Below are 16428 nucleotides of genomic sequence, written 5' to 3' on the forward strand. Positions count from 1 at the left end.
AGCCAGGTGGCTGATGTAGGGAAGGGGAGGAGGCAGCCAAGAAGCAACAGGGCTCAATCCTGCAGAGCAAAGGGTGACTTAGCCAGTTCCCTCTGCAAAAGGCTGGCAGCCGGCCAACCACAAACCCACCGTCTCTCACTCGGTGAGCTGCGGAAGGCAGATGAGATTCGGCTCCCCCGAGTGCAGGAATGCTGGTCTGAAAGGGCCCCAGAAGCAGCTCCGGCTTAAAAGCCTTCTTTTTCCCCTTGAGCCAGGTGGCTGATGTAGGGAAGGGGAGGAGGCAGCCAAGAAGCAACAGGGCTCAATCCTGCAGAGCAAAGGGTGACTTGGCCAGTTCCCTCTGCAAAAGGCTGGCAGCCGGCCAACCACAAACCCACCGTCTCTCACTCGGTGAGCTGCGGAAGGCAGATGAAATTCGGCTCCCCCGAGTGCAGGAATGCTGGTCTGAAAGGGCCCCAGAAGCAGCTCCGGCTTAAAAGCCTTCTTTTTCCCCTTGAGCCAGGTGGCTGATGTAGGGAAGGGGAGGAGGCAGCCAAGAAGCAACAGGGCTCAATCCTGCAGAGCAAAGGGTGACTTAGCCAGTTCCCTCTGCAAAAGGCTGGCAGCCGGCCAACCACAAACCCACCGTCTCTCACTCGGTGAGCTGCGGAAGGCAGATGAAATTCGGCTCCCCCGAGTGCAGGAATGCTGGTCTGAAAGGGCCCCAGAAGCAGCTCCGGCTTAAAAGCCTTCTTTTTCCCCTTGAGCCAGGTGGCTGATGTAGGGAAGGGGAGGAGGCAGCCAAGAAGCAACAGGGCTCAATCCTGCAGAGCAAAGGGTGACTTGGCCAGTTCCCTCTGCAAAAGGCTGGCAGCCGGCCAACCACAAATTTAGCAGATAGAAAGAAGACTGCATTTTGGTCACTGCCTGAATGAACCAAAAGACTTTAGTTTTCTCAATATTCACTTTGAAATTCTGCTGTAATTTTCAAAAGCTGGCACAAAGTCCACAAAAGCCAGAAAAAAGAGAATTATAGCAGAAGGGGGGGAGATGTATATTTTTCACTTCAGTAAAAAGTAGTGATCAATTCTTATCAAAAAACAAGGAATAATAGTGGAGTTCCTATTTATGTGCGGATATGGTTAGGTCAGTACAGAGTTTGCTGGTGTGTCTTCTGGCTGCAATAAGACGCCAAAATTAAGATCTGTCATTACCTTCCAAACCATTCAGGTGACTGTTGCATGATATACTCAAGCTTCTTTTCTAAAATTAATTGTTTCCGCAGTGCCAAATAGACTACATCATTTTTTCCTCAGGAAATTATGTTGTCTTTTAATTTCCTTTTTAAGTTGCCCACAATCATCATCAAACTAGGGGTTGCCCACCCTATTCCCAGGATGCCTTGGTCTAGCTTTCCAGAAAGGTTGAAATGCTTTTACTGTGGTGCCCTGCTTGACGATGACCCGCTTGATGACAAAATCGCTTTACGATGACTTTTTTGCAATCGCAAAACGATGTTTCTATGTTTTTTTTGCTTTACGATGAATAGTACCCTGCTTTGGGAACCATTTTTTCACTAGACGACGATTAGAAACAGCTGACTGGCAGTTCGCAAAATGGCTCCCCGCTGTTTTCCGGACCAATTGTCCGCAAGACAGGGATCCCAAAATGGCCACCCTATGGAGGATCTTCGCTATTTTGGCTGAAGCATTGAGCTGTTTTTCTTGTCAGATCTAGCACTTACCTTGTTGGCTGCTAGGTCAGGAACCAATGTATTTTCTTAGACATTGAGGATTTAGCCATTTTTCCCCCTTCAATGGAAGAACTGAGAATCTCAGCTTCTGGGTTAACTTTGAAGGTTCCTATTGACCTCCAAATCCATAGGCTTCACTGATCATCCAGAGGATTGGTTCTTAAGATGTTAAGATGTTGCTCTGGCAAAGCTCTGTCCTTTAGCAAGTTGGCTGTTCGTTTATCATCATTCTGAGATAATGCTGATGGTCTGGTTAAGCCAACTGGAAGCACTGAGGTTTCAAGGTCAAAAGGAGTGGGTGTTCCGCCAATACAGTATTGGTTTCAGTCAGAGGGCAGATCTTTTCATCACCAACAACTCTATACCAAAGAGGGATAGAAACCCTTTCATGTTTAGTAATTTGGAAGATACAATTGACTGCCTGAAAGTCAGTATCCTTGAGGACAAATGTGGTAGTTTTTCAACTTTCTGTGAGATCACAAGAACCTAATTCAGTAAATGTTGAATAGTTTTCCTTTTTGCCCATCATTTTTGATTTATCTAGTTATTAAGAACATGTAGCATTATTTGGATGGTCTGCAGCACATTCCCCCCAACCCCAACTCCTCAGGCTCACACCTTCAGTTGTTCCTTCCTGGAGAAGTAGTCTGCAAAGTCTGTGCCTTCTCATCAGGCAATGGAGAGTTGCTGTTAACATGGCTCTTCAGAAAAATAAGTGAGGAGAGAGCCTCTGTAATCTTCTGGCTAAGAACATTAAAAGCATGCCCTAATGAACCACATTTACTGGAAATGAAGGTAAGTTGTTAAAAATATTTTTGATAGTCTCGGCAGTAAGGAGGGAATATTCTGATATAATGTCCAGGGGCAATTCCTTTTGATAGCCCTGATTAGCTTCTGCTTTCTCCGAGGGCTTTCTGGCTGGATTATACAATATCAGTTGGGGGCTTGCAGACTCAAACCCTGATGATGATTCATTGTTTACAGGTGAGTTTGTATCTGCTGAACCTTGGGTTTCTGATTCTAAACTGAGAGCCTCATATCTATTTGAGCATGCAATAGCAGAAGAAGCACTCATCATTTTTTGAGATCAGATCGTTGATTTGTAATTGTCTGACGGATCAGCGGGGAATAAGAGTTAAATCTTGCTCTTGATATTTTTTTTCCTCCCCATGTCCTGCAAATGCAATTAATTTCTCTACAGTAAGGGGAGTAAAATGTCTCTAAAATATTTTTCAGGCTGTCAGGAAAAAGCAGAGCAACAGAGCACCTGTACTCACATCACCATCTTGGCTGGATCGTGCCCAAGAAGATATTATTAAAGAAGATGTTATTGCAAGATCACACAATATTGACATCCAGACTATCATGGCATCTGTAGTTAGCTGACACTCAAACAGAAAATATAAACCTTTTCCTTGCCTTTTGGAAAGGTTCCTACATATTTGTCCCTTATTAGCTAATATGAGCTGAGACAACTGCTAATTAAAGGCAGACTGAGCTTGCTGAAATTGCAAGAGAGTCAAGGATTTTACATAGACCAAAGTGATAAAGGTAGATATTGCCCAGCAGGATGGAAGATATGGTACATTTTCTAACAGAATGCCCTCTGTATACGGACTTGAGAGGTCAATGTCTGAAACTCTTAAAAACCAGGATCAAGAACAACTCTCCTTTATGTACAGTTTTATTTCTGCAACTGCATTAGCTGGCAGAGACTACTAGATGTCTTATCGGACTACTAAATTCATTAAATGAGCCATGGAAAAATGGAACTCATTGCCTGCTTCACAAGCTCTTCAAGTTAATCTTACAATTTGATATTTTTCTGAGAATGCTTCTTTTATTGTTTTATGTTTTTCTGGTTGTTTATGTGTATTTATATTACATGCCAAATACTATCTTTTAAGAGTACAGTGGTGCCTCGCTTAACGATGATAATTGGTTCCCAAAAAATCGCTGTTAAGCGATTTCATTGCTAAGTGAAACACAGTTTCCCATAGAAATGCATTGAAAACCGGATAATCCGTTCCAATGGGAACGGATTGCCGTCCTTAAGCGAAAATCGCCATAGGAAACATCGCTAAGCGAAACACGGTTCCCCAACAGAAATGCATTGAAACCTATTCAATGCATCTCAATGGGGGAAAAAAATTACAACAAATTTAAAAAGAGTCGGAACAAAGTCAAATTAGTTTAACAAAGGGTTTATTAAGTGCACTTATGATTTCAAGCATTCTAAACATTTTTAAACATTTAAAAAACAGCCAACATGAGGCTTAACGAAAACCATCGTTAAGTGAAACAGGGGGACCCAAACTGTCATCACTATGCGAAGCATGGTCCCAAACATCGCTATGCAAAAATCGCCCATAGGAACCATTGTTAAACAGAGCACAAGATTGCTCCAAAAAAGTCATCGCTAAGCGATTTCATCATTAAAGAAAGCAATCGCTAAGCAAGGCACCACTGTAGTTTAATTTCTGTTTATGTGTACAGCCTAATTGGCTAAGAAGCAATGAAGTATTCAAAAAGGTTGATACAGTGCTCCAAATCACAAGATTCAGCAACCCACCATTCCACTTCTTCAACTCACTGGCATACTTAAAATTTCTAAAAAAATTCTTCCATGAGAATTTCAACCTTTTTCATTCAAGACAGAAAGGAAAATCCCATTGAAAAGACTTTGAAAGGAGGGGAAATTCTCATGGGTGTTTAGTATTCTTATGGATATCTGACTTCTGAGGCAACTGAGAAATGTGTGTGCTTTGTCTTTCACTGTGAGTACCTCTGCTTCTGCTGCTGTAACTGCAGCAGTAGCGATATCCCAATTTGCTTCTTATACTTCTATTGCGAAAGGTCCTTTGCACACAGCCATATATTTAAAATTGTTGCCTCATTAAAAGCACTGTGGTTAAATAAGTCTGATATAGTGCTATTGAGCCACACATTAAAAGAACACACAGAGCACAGAAGTAGAACTATCAGCATGCCAGGTTTCTCTTCAGTGCTTTGAACCAACAGAGAGGTCAGAGTTGGCCAGAACAGCACAGATATCAATATTGGTGATGGTGAATGTCTATGAAATCCCCCTGGAAACCATGGAACAAACAACAAAAGGATGCTAACAAGTCCAGATTGAACAGCAGCAAAGTATCAGCAACACATATAATATGCATACCACACACTGTGTGAGGGTGAGTTGTGCTCCTTTTCTCCATTTATTGTATAATTCACATACACAGCCCTATATATATGCAGCTTTTCCAAGCATCAAAAACCTATAGATAATTTTCAGCAACTCCTGAACTATATTCAATAGTTAACAAGAACTCTATTTTAAGTTTCCAAAGAAATAGTTGTGTTACCCTGTTTCCCCGAAACTAAGACCTACCCTGAAAATAAGCCCTAGTATGATTTTTCAGGATGCTCATAATATAAGCCCTACTCCAAAAATAAGCCCTAGTTAAGTGAAACCCCATCCCTCCACCATTGTGCAGCAATCAGAAAAAGATGACATGACTGTATTTGAATAAATGTAGATTGTTGTACATGAAAAAAAATAAAACATCCCCTGAAAATAAGCCCTACTGCATTTTGGAGCAAAAATTAATATAAGACCCTGTCTTATTTTCGGGGAAACATGGTAGTGTGTGTGTGTGTGTGTGTGTGTGTGTGTGTGTGAAAGAGAGAGAGAGAGAGAGAGTGTGTGTACGTGCGCGCGTGTGCAAGCATTAACTGTATTAATATTTTAAAAATACTTTAATCAGTTCAACACTTACACTGACTTCAAAACTGCATATTTTGTTTTATTTAAAGCATGTATATCACTCAGGAAGGTTCCCAAAGTGGCTTACGTACAATTAGTAAAATTAACTTTTGAACACTGCAATACTACCTTAACCTACCTGATTAGACATACATTGGATTGTTCTGTAAAAGTTTAAAATGTCTAGAGCCAAATCCAATCTCTCACAAGAGCTTTAAAGAGCAGGGAAGCAGATCAAATGGGTGGTATACTCTCACATCTCAGCAGAAAGCAAAATGTTTTGTGGGCTGTCCCAGGCAATGCCACAGACGACAGCCTGTTTAGTTAGACATACCTGCAGTTCCAGATGGCCTTTCAGAGAACCTCTGCTATGTCTCTAGTTTTGCCTCTGACCACTTCAGAACTGGTGAGCAAGCAGCTCTTACTCCCTCCCTCCCTAACAAGTGACACCCTCATGGAAAAAAATAAAACAAAACAAAGAGAAGGCACATGGCTATCAACACTGTGACACTTGTGGCTTCATGGGACATTTGGCAATTTTTAACTTCAGGAAACAAACAGTTTGTAAAATATTTGACTGGTATGCAACTCCTTATTTGCTTTATTACAATCTTGTGAGAAAGGAAATTAATCTGGGGGGGGGCTGTTTTCCTAATATTTTAAAAATAAATTTTAGTCAACTAAGTTCACTTCCTCTTCTCACATTTCCATGGGAGACAAAATTAGTCTAGCTATTTATGTTTACTTCCTGACTGAACATGAGTAACAGAATGGTATCACTGCATGCCATAAGGTTTCTTCCTCAGCCAAACTGTTGCTGATAATTAACAAAAAGAAAATGGATTTAAAAGAATCAATCAATAATGGGCAAAGCAAAATACTTTACCTAAGAGTATAATAAAGGTATATAGTATCAATATTTGGAGTGGGATTTGAACTTGGCATCTAGAGTAGAAACAGGTTAAGAAACCACTTTTGTAGCTGATAGTTTATCTAAACACATGTATGTGTAACGTTATTGTTACATAAAGAGACACATATTAGTCTAAATCCTGCACTTTGATGGAAAAAGTGGAATTTTAAATTAACACTTTGATGACAAATTGGATACAGTGGGCCCTCGACTTACGAACGGCCCTAGTTACGAACATTTCGGGTTACGAACCCGATCTCATCGCAAGTAGTAAACCCTACTTACGAACGCAGATCAGGTTACGAACCCAAAAGGCAGGGAGAGCGGGAAATTCGAATTTCCTGCCCTTCGTCCCTGCCTTTGGAGCTTTCAAAGGGCTTCCTCCAATGTCGGGGAAAGCCCTTCGAAACCTCTGAAGGCACTGATCGCGGGGGCGAGGACCCCCAGGGAGGTCTCAGCCGGCGCAAAGGGGACTCACCATTGGGTGGAAGGAGGGTGCCGATTTCTCCCTGGCCGGCCGGCTTGCTTCTGAAGCCAAAAAGGCAGGGAGAAAGCAGGAGAAGTTCGAACTTCCCGCGCTTTCTCCCTGCCTTTTTGGCTTCAGAGAGTTCTGAAGCCGCCCATCGCGGCGGCAGGGACCCCAGGGAGGTCTCCCAGGGCTTGCACGCTATCATGTGAGACCTCCCTGGGGGTCCTCGCCCCCGCGATCAGTGCCTTCAGAGGTTTCAAAGGGCTTTCCCCAACATTGGAGGAAGCCCTTTGAAAGCTCCAAAGGCAGCGGAGCCAGCGGAGCACCGGGCGGCTAGAGCAGGCCGGGCGCCTGGCAGCTCACCCCCGGCTGCAGGGAGCCAGCGGAGGGCCGGTAGGCTAGAGCAGGCCGGAAACCTGGCCACTCGCCCCCGGCCACACGGAACCAGCGGAGGGCCGGGAGGCTTCGGATTGGTAAGTCCTTTTTAAAAAAAACTTTTCTGTGGGGGTTTTGGAGGGTGGGTTTGGACTGGGGGGGTTATGTTTCTGTGGTTTGTGTGTGTGTGTGTTTTGCAGTCCCAACATGGGACTTGCTCTTTTTATTTTTATTTTTGTATTTTTTTTTTAATGCTGGAACGGATTAATTCCGTTCCCATGCATTTCAAATGGGAAATGCTAAGTCGACTTACGAACTTTCCAAGGTACGAACGTCCTCCCAGAACGGATTAAGTTCGTAAGTCGAGGGCCCACTGTACTAAAGTAGTATAATATCCGAGATTCACAATTCTTGTTTGAATATTGCCTCTGCTATTAAAACTGTTGGTGCTCTACAACCAGCTCTGTGTCTGCAGTTTGAAAATAACAACATAGACTTTCCTTATAGTGATGTGTGTAGAAATTTCTTGTACAAATACTTTGCTGCTGCTATGTTCCACGAACAAAAATCTCTTTCTAAAAATGTGTCAATTAATTCATAGAATTAATTAGTAACCTAATGGATGAAATCTTGTTGCTTCATGTAGCAAGTTACAATTTGAACAGGTCCATTAAATCAATGGAATTTACAGAGGGGTTGACTCACCAAATCCCCACTGATTCAATGGGCCTATTCTAGCTACAACTTATTAGGCTAAGTGACAGGATTTCAGCTGAGTGAATATCAGTTAATTTCAAAGATTTCTGGTGATCATTCCTAGGAACCAAGTTCTGGAGAAAGCTCTTTCAAAGCATTAAAATTAAACCATTAACAGTTGTCTGCATCACAGGTTTTTTTTTCAACTTTAACAAAGAACAAGTGTTATGGTTACATTATGGCTACAAACTATATCTTCTCACCTGAAGACCTTCTCTTTCACAGCAGATGGAGAGGAGCGGTAGAATGTGGTTACTTGGCAATAAGAAATGTGCTCTTCTGCTTTGTTAATGTTTCACATGTTCTAGAACTAAGTCCTGGTACTTAAGAGGAGGACATTTCCTTTAGAGAGAAAAGGTTAGAAGGTTAATTAAGTATAACTTGAAAACATCTATATTATTTAATAACAGTTGACCCACCCACAATATTGGTTGTTACAAAACTTTGTGGCTACCATCCACTATCGAGAAAGCCAGTATACTACAAGTAAATTTCCATACTGGCCACCAAAATTTCTTAATAAACCCTGCTCATCTGTTATGGGATGCCTCCTAATGGATAGGGATAGTACCAGTCAAAAGGCATAGACCCAAGCTGCCTTAGATCCTTTTGGGGAGAAAGGCCACATTGAAATATTGTAAATATATAAATAAACACATAAATAGTGCAATAATTCCATTTGATCCCTCCTTAATGGATTTTCATGGGGTGAAAAAAAGCTGGAAGGAATATTGGGAAAGCAAGGAAGGATTACAGTTGGAAGACAATATAAGGCAAAATCCAAAGAAACAAAACAAGGACAAAAACATGTGGTATCTTAAAGACTATTATATTTTAATGTGAGCGTTTGCAGATTTCAGAAGGCTCACATTAAAATATACTGTAATAGTCTTTACGGTACCACATGTTTTTGTCCCTCTTTTGTTTCTTTGGATTTTGCCTGCTATGCTTGCATAGACAAACACAGCTACTTCTTCGAGATATAACAGGAATTTATCTAGGCCAGTGCTTTGCAACCTTGGGTCCCCAGATGTTTTTCAACTACAATACCCAGAAATCCTGGCCATGACAGCTAGTGGTGAAGGCTTCTGGGAGTTTTAGTCCAAGAACATAGATCTAGAACACTTGTAAAAATGTTGGTTGAAGCAAGGGGAATGGACCACAAAAGCCTCCTCTGGAAATACAACCCAATCTAACCACTACAATGTACTGACTGAAATTCTGTTGCTTTAGATAATAAGGCTGTGACTACACTGAGGAATACTTCAGGATTTGCTCCGCAATTAGAAAGTCAATTTGAAATAATTTTCAATTATCACACAACTCCAAAGCTTATGCGAATTTGCCCAGTTCTTTTTGCTTCAGATTCAGAGTTTTCCCCCTACCTCTGGGGACTTTTACTTTTTAAATGCTGGAAAAATTTTGAACAGTAATCAGTCTACAAAAGGACAGGGGAGAATGACTCTATGGTGCTATGATGATATATTAAGCTGGGGCATGGTGTTTTGGGACAGTAAAAACACCTATCCCCACCATTTTTCTCCCTAGTTGCCTACACTTCTTTTTTAATTACACAAACTACTGAGTTTAAGACTAGATCATCTTATCACTGCACTGATAAATTAGGTTCATGCTGGATCACCTCTATACAGACAGAAAAGAGATAAGAAAAGAGACCTTCCAGTCACACCCTCAGTTGCACTAGAGTAGGGCAACTGTATCAACTGTTTGAAGTATTTATTTTATTGGTTCTGTTTGGTGGTTAGGGTTATTGCTTATTTTATCTTTGTAAATCATGTAGAGCAGTGCCCAATACTAAGTCAGTATATTTATTAATTAATTAATTAATTAATTAATTAATTAATTAATTAATTAATTAATTAATTAATTAATTAATTAATAAGGAAGGAAGGAAGGAAGGAAGGAAGGAAGGAAGGAAGTTGAGATTTTGCGAGTCAACTCCTCCAAGTTCTACTCATTCAAATGGGCCTAGTCTAGTTGTGATTTATTTTACCATAGACAGCCATAACTAGCCATAATTGGCCCATTTGAACCAATGGGATTTACAGAGGAGTTGATTCACCAAATCCCCACTGATTCAATGTGCTTACTCTAGTGAAACATACTATGCTGTGCAACAGAATTTAAGTCAATGGCAGCAAGGAAACATTAGCTGTTGCACTGAGTTCAGAGTTAGGTTGAAGGCTAGTTCAGCTCTTGCAATGTTCTTCAATTTTCAAACAAAGGCATTTTTACTCAGAACAGTCCCGGGTAAGAGCTGTTCAGCCAAAGAAGGACTCTAACTGGAAAGCTGCTGGTTCTGTCACTGTGTTTTTAATTTATTTTAATTTATTTATGTTAGATTTCAATTAAGATTTTACTTTATTTAAATTTTATTACTGTTAGCTACCCTTAGCTCCTTTTGTGTGTAAAAATCATAATGTAAGTTAAATGAATAAAGTGTTAACCTGGTATTGTATTTTATGAGATATTCCAGTATTGTTTATGCATGACATCCTTCCTCCATCTTGTATGCCAAAGACACTTTGCACCACATCTCACATAATCACTGACCCTGCTTGCAAGAGCTGATGGGAGACGTAGTCTAAGACAGTGGTTCTTAACCTGGGTGATATCGCCCCCCAGAGGGCAATTTCATTTTTAGGGGGGCGATGGAATGAAAAGGGGCGATGCGGGGATGAAGGAACGGAAGGGAAGTGATATCGGGGCAATGGAGCGAGCCAAACCTGAGAAGGCGGCTGCAGCTGCCGTGATGGCAGTGGATCCGGCAGACAGATCCCGAACAACTGGTGCTGGCAGCGGATCTGTTCCTGCCGCAGCGCCGCCACCAAACCTGAGAAGGCGGCTGCAGCCGCGGTGCTGGCAGTGGATCTGGCAGGCGGATCCAGAGCAGCTGGTGCTGGCAGCGTATCCGTTGCCGCCACCACAGCACAGAAGTATGGCAGTTTTGCTTGAAAAATGCTGTGACAACCAGAAAAATTTAGGAATTGGAATACGACCAGCAAAGCATAGGTCCTGTACACATGCTAATATGACACCCATATAAACGACACAGACCTGACTTCTAGCAATCAGAAATGGGCAACAAATATACTCAGTTATATATTACCAATGCTTTGCATCTGGGTATGTATGATACTCCAGGGAAGCACTTTTTGGAGTAGGTTTACAGTCATGAAGCCTTGCCTGGGAAAATTATGGTCCACCCTAACCACACCTATATCCCTGCTTTTGTCTGTACTGGCCAGGAGTCCACCCAGACAGAACCAGATCCTAATCCCTTTTATTCACATCTTCTCAAATAAAAGCTTCAGCACCCAGACGGTTTTAGTGTTCTCCTCAATTCTTTCATAGCATCATTGCTGTTGACTTCTGATGTTCTTTGTGCCAAACATTCCAGATTTCTGCTTGCTACCTTTGTACTGGGATACCCAGTGCAGTATAGTGAATAGAATGACAGACTATGAGGCATGGGTTCAAATCTCCACTCAGCCATGGAAGTTCACTGAAGCTGTGGAACTGGTAAAACCACTACTTAAATATCTGACTTACTCTGAAAGCCCTATTAGGGTCACTATAAGTCCGTTCCAACTTGACAGCACATGAAAACAAACTTTCCTGCTAAAAACATTTTGCTGAAATCACATTACCAAGGAATCTGAGGCTTTGTCAGATTAACCCTTTCCCTAAAGCATTTCATTCTGGCCCCTCTAGCCACACATAGAGGGGCCTCCCTTGTGCCACCCTTTTTGTCATCTTTTTCATCATCCTTTTATCACCTTCACTGCCATGTTTTAATTTATCTTGCTGGTTATTATATTTGTTTGAATGTATGTATTATTTTAATTTTTTCTCGTGTCTTAATATTGTGCTGTTTATTTTGTTGTTAGCTGCCCCGAGTGACCTGGTTGCCAGATGGTGCGGGGTATAAATCCAATCAATCTGCTGAAGCAAAGATTGGAAACCTAACAGGTAAAAAGTCCCTGCACAGACTCGGTAAGACATTCACCACACTCCAGCTTTGCCTCATAAATGATTTGAGAAGATATCAAGAATGGTATCTTCAAACTCCGTTTGGTTCCTCAGGTTCATTTCCTTATACCTTGCACCACAAAAACTTTGTCCTGCTCTATTTTGTATAGTCTGAGTGCTGAAAGGAAGATCAGTTCCGTTATTTCATCAACTTTTTTTGCTTGGGAACATCTAACTCGGGTAGTGAATTCAGTGCCTTCACAGAATCATTGGAACTGCTCTAGAGCAGGGTCTGATGTCAATGGACTGGATGAGGGTGAAACTGAACTTAATCCAGTCAAAAGGCAGATCAGGGAATAAGGATGCAGCATGTGCTGGATGGGGCTGCACTCCCTTCTGAAAACACAGGGACATAGCTTAGGGGTGCTCCTGGATTCATCTCTCAGCCTGGATGTCCAGGTTTCACTGGTGGACAGAAATGCCTTTGCACAACTAAAACTAGTGCTCCAGCTGCAACTATTTATGGAGAGGTCTGATCTGGCCATTGTGACACATGCCTTATTTACATCCCAGCTGGATTACTGTAATGCACTTTATATGGGGTTGCCTATGGAAAGTGTTTTGAAACTTCAGTGGGTCCAAAACATATCAGCCAGATCGCTGAATGGGGCTGGTTACATGAATCACATAACCCCCTTGTTACAGCATTTCCACTGTTTGCTGATCCATTTTGGGGCTGAATTCAAGGAGTTGGTTCTAACCTATTAAGCCTTAAATGGTCCACACTAGCTCAAGGAGCACATCTCCCTTTATGAGCCTGCTTGAATGTCAAGATTATCAGGAGAGGCCTTTGTTTCAGTCCTGCCACATTCACAAGTGGGTACACAGATTACCTTTTCTGTTGTTGCTCCCAGACTCTGGAAACCCTTCCCACAGGAGGCAAGGCTGGCCTGATCTTTGCTGTCTTTCCACAAACATGTGAAGGCCTTTTTCAAATGGCAGGCTTTCCTTGACTGACTGACTGCGTGAGTGAGTGGGGTTTTTTAACGGATTGTTGTATTGTGCTGCTTTGAATGTGCTTTGGTGTTGTTTCTGTTTTTCGTATAATATTTATTTGATCCTTTTTAGTATTTGTATACTCACTGTTGGTAGACAAGATATCTTTCTGTCCTATCTGGACATCTCAGGAAATGAACCTTGGATTTTCTGCATGCATACAAGTGATCTGCCACTGGGCTACTAGCCCTCTCTTGGGCGATATTTTACTGTTGAGATACTAAAGAATATGAGGCACTTGTTTCAATTTGGGCCAAGAACTGCCTGGTTCAAATATGCCCTCTACTACCAATTCATCCGATAGTCTCTATCAAGCCACTATCTTTCTTATTGAAGCTCATGGACTAACAAAAACATAACTACACTATAGTGGTACCTTGTTTTACAAATTTAATTCATTATCCGGGAGGTTTTGTATTGCAAAAAAAATGCAAACTGAAACGTGGTTTCCCATAGGAACGCATGCACGGGGCGGCACTATAAACCTCCCAGGCACAATGCATCCTGGGGAAACCTGCTTTGTATTACGAAAAGAATTGTCAACCGAGGCATTATTTTCGGTAGATTTTCATTCACAAACCGAAAATTACGTTAACTGAGACGTTTGTATACCGAGGTACCACTGTACTTCAAAACTCAAGATTTTTTGTTAAATATAAAGGGAAGGTCAGTCACTAGAGAAATCAAAGAAACAGTCTCTCACAGGGCAGTGTCCTGGCACCATTAGTTTTTAACATTTACACAAATGATCAATCAATGTTCTTGTAGTCCAGGAGTTTCATTTACACTGATGAATTTGCATAGTCCAGGGGGACTTCCGAAAGTCCAGAGAGAAAATTTTGAGTCCATTGAGCATCAGCTAACCCCTGCATTATAAGATCTTTCTCAACAACTAGCTGAAACGAAATCCCTTAAAAACAGATCTGTATCTTCCATTTAAAGAATAAAGAAGCAGAGAGAAAACTCCAACCGTAGTTAGCTGGGAAGGCAACCTATTGGAATACTGCCTTGCCCCAAAAAGTATTTGGGTGTCACTCTGGATCGAACTCTGACCTACAAAAAAACACTGTTTAAACATAAAACAGAAAGTTTCTGTCAGAAATAATCTACTTAAGAAATTGGCTGGGTAAGACTTTGGGTGCACACCTACGAACAATAAGAACAACAGCTTTTTTCCCATGCTATTCCACAATAGAATATTCTACTGCTGTGCATTATAGATTAGCACATGCGAAACAACTGGAAGTAATAATAATGCAGGATTATTATGGCTGCCTGAGACCTACCCCCATTGAAAAAGTCTATTATTTGGCTAGCAGTGTCCCTCCAGAAGTATGCCGAGAGGGGCTAGCAAATAATGAATGAAATAAGATAATATAGCACCAAAGTCATCAGGGGTCTCCAAACTTTTTAGTGTGAGGGTCACATCATATATTTTACAAATTTTTGAGGGCTGAAGGAGAGAAAAGGGACCCAAGCAATCCCCCACCCCCACTGTCTTTGCAAATACAGAGGGGGTGGGGGATTGCTTGGGTCCCCCTTCCATCCTCTTCTTATACCTGGGCTGGATAAAAAGGAAAGGTGGGCTGGATGTGGCCTGCGGGCTGTAGTTTGGAGACCCCTGCCCTAGATGATAGCTAAAATTGAGAAATCGTTTTCTGCACATTTCTCAAGTTCTAAATACTAAACCCTAGAAGAGGCTAGGCTAAAACTGTGAAGAGCAAAAACAACACACCTTGCCAAGTGGATGAATGCCAAAGAGTGTCACCCATCAGGACAAGATTCTGGCTGGACTACCTAGAAATCATTTAATAGACTTCAAAGCAGAGGAAGAAGATCAAAAAAATAATCAAGCAAAATGGGGTTACTTAGATATAGGACAAATTTCCTGTGAAAGTGGGGAATTTCAATCAACGCAGCATTTATGTGCATGCACTTTATGCCCTACCACTTGTATGAAAAAGATATAGTAAATGGCCAAGATAATGCAATTGAAGTAAGCTGCTTCTGGTAATTATTTTAATTTCTTTGAAATTTGTTTATATCTTATATGCCTCCATAATCTCAAACTGTGCAATGCTCTGATGCTAGGAAAGAACTACAAGCCCCTGTCACATCTTCTCTTCCATTTGCAGCCTCTTGCTACCACTATCTACCCTGACACCAGAATTAACTTCTTAAGTGCGACCAGACTGACTCTGCCACACGTTTGCTGGTCCACAAACCCAACAAGCAAACAGTCCCGACGCTCTGCCCCGTTTGAAACGTTACCTCTGCTTTTATTGACCACGAAGGGTCAGACGGCTGCTGAAAAACGTCCTACTGACACAACCGCCCCTTTTTTGGAGCCCCAGAGGGCAGCCAAGCTGCGTTATCACCCTTTGCCCTGTTAAACGTTAACGAGGCACCCGAGAGTTTCTCTCTTTCCCTCTCGGGGCCCTTTTGGAGAGAAAGGTCGTGGAGAGAGATGGGGTGGAGGAGAAGGGAGGGCTCGGAAGCGCCGTCCCGGAGGATGCCGCGGGAGAGGAGCCGCCGGGGCCCCCCTCCCTTAGGGGGCTGGAGAGGGTCGGCAACGCCGCGGAGCCTCCGCCCCTCCTTCCTCCCTTCCCTCCCTCCCTTCCCCCGCCCCGCCCCACAAGTCCAACCCAGATGAGGGGCGTGCAGGGCAAAGGACAACAACGACGGGCTAACTGTCAGCCTCCTGCGGGGAGTGGGGGGGGGGGAAGGGTCAAAATCCTCGGCCGCTTCCCTTTCAGCCGCTTTCGGCAGGGAGCGCACCGCATCCCCTCCCCCCACCCACCCCTCCCGGCTCAAATCTCGTGCCGGCCTCCCTGTCCCCGCGACCGGCGAATCACCTCACGTCAGGCGCGCCTCATTCCCCAAAAGCACGCCAACATCACCGTCTCAGGGATCGCCCCATCTCTCTCTCGCTCTCGCTGCCCTTCCTCTTCTCGCGAGACTCGGGGCTTCCATTTCCCCCTGCCTCCCGCTCCGGCAATTCCTGCATCCGCGCTTCTGCCCCCCCCCCCCCGCCAAGTCCGCTCTCGCCAGAGGCCACCCTCCCCTCCCCCGGGCCGGCGTCTTCTTCCTCGCCGCTCTCTGACGTCCCTGCGCAGGCTCAGAAGGGGCCGCTGGAGAGGCTACGCTTCGTCCTTTCCTCCCCCCCCCCCCGGCCCCTGCGCGCTGCACATCACTCGCCGTGTCATGCGAGTCCCTGCATTGTGCAAGAGGTCTTAATCTCTCCTCAGTATGGTGACAGATGGGGGGGGGGGATGGAGAAAACACATAGGATTTCCATTTATAGCATCTCATCCAGCCCTATAGAAATCCAGAACAGATTTACTTGAAGTAGTGTTCAATTGTTTAGA

General features: G+C 43.0%; 1 protein-coding gene across 10 annotated transcripts in view; it reads right to left on the reverse strand.

Annotated features, from left to right (window-relative positions):
• Positions 1-16130, reverse strand: part of AKAP11 (A-kinase anchoring protein 11) — an 86563-nt gene extending 70433 nt beyond the window's left edge. For 2 of the 10 annotated variants that reach the window (XM_020804258.3, XM_020804251.3), the window contains exons 1-2: positions 15916-16089; positions 8215-8353 (exon numbers count right to left, since the gene is read on the reverse strand). The gene's annotated coding sequence lies outside the window, so the exon portion shown is untranslated. Of the gene's footprint in view, positions 1-5832; positions 5915-8214; positions 8354-14795; positions 14877-15331; positions 15595-15915 lie in introns of those variants that run through there. The other 8 variants (XM_078390712.1, XM_078390709.1, XM_072994767.2 and 5 more) reach the window with 6 other exon arrangements.
• Between the last annotated feature and the right edge of the window lie 298 nt (positions 16131-16428).

This window comes from Pogona vitticeps, chromosome 3 (assembly GCF_051106095.1).
Source record: "Pogona vitticeps strain Pit_001003342236 chromosome 3, PviZW2.1, whole genome shotgun sequence".
Classification (NCBI taxonomy): domain Eukaryota; kingdom Metazoa; phylum Chordata; class Lepidosauria; order Squamata; family Agamidae; genus Pogona; species Pogona vitticeps.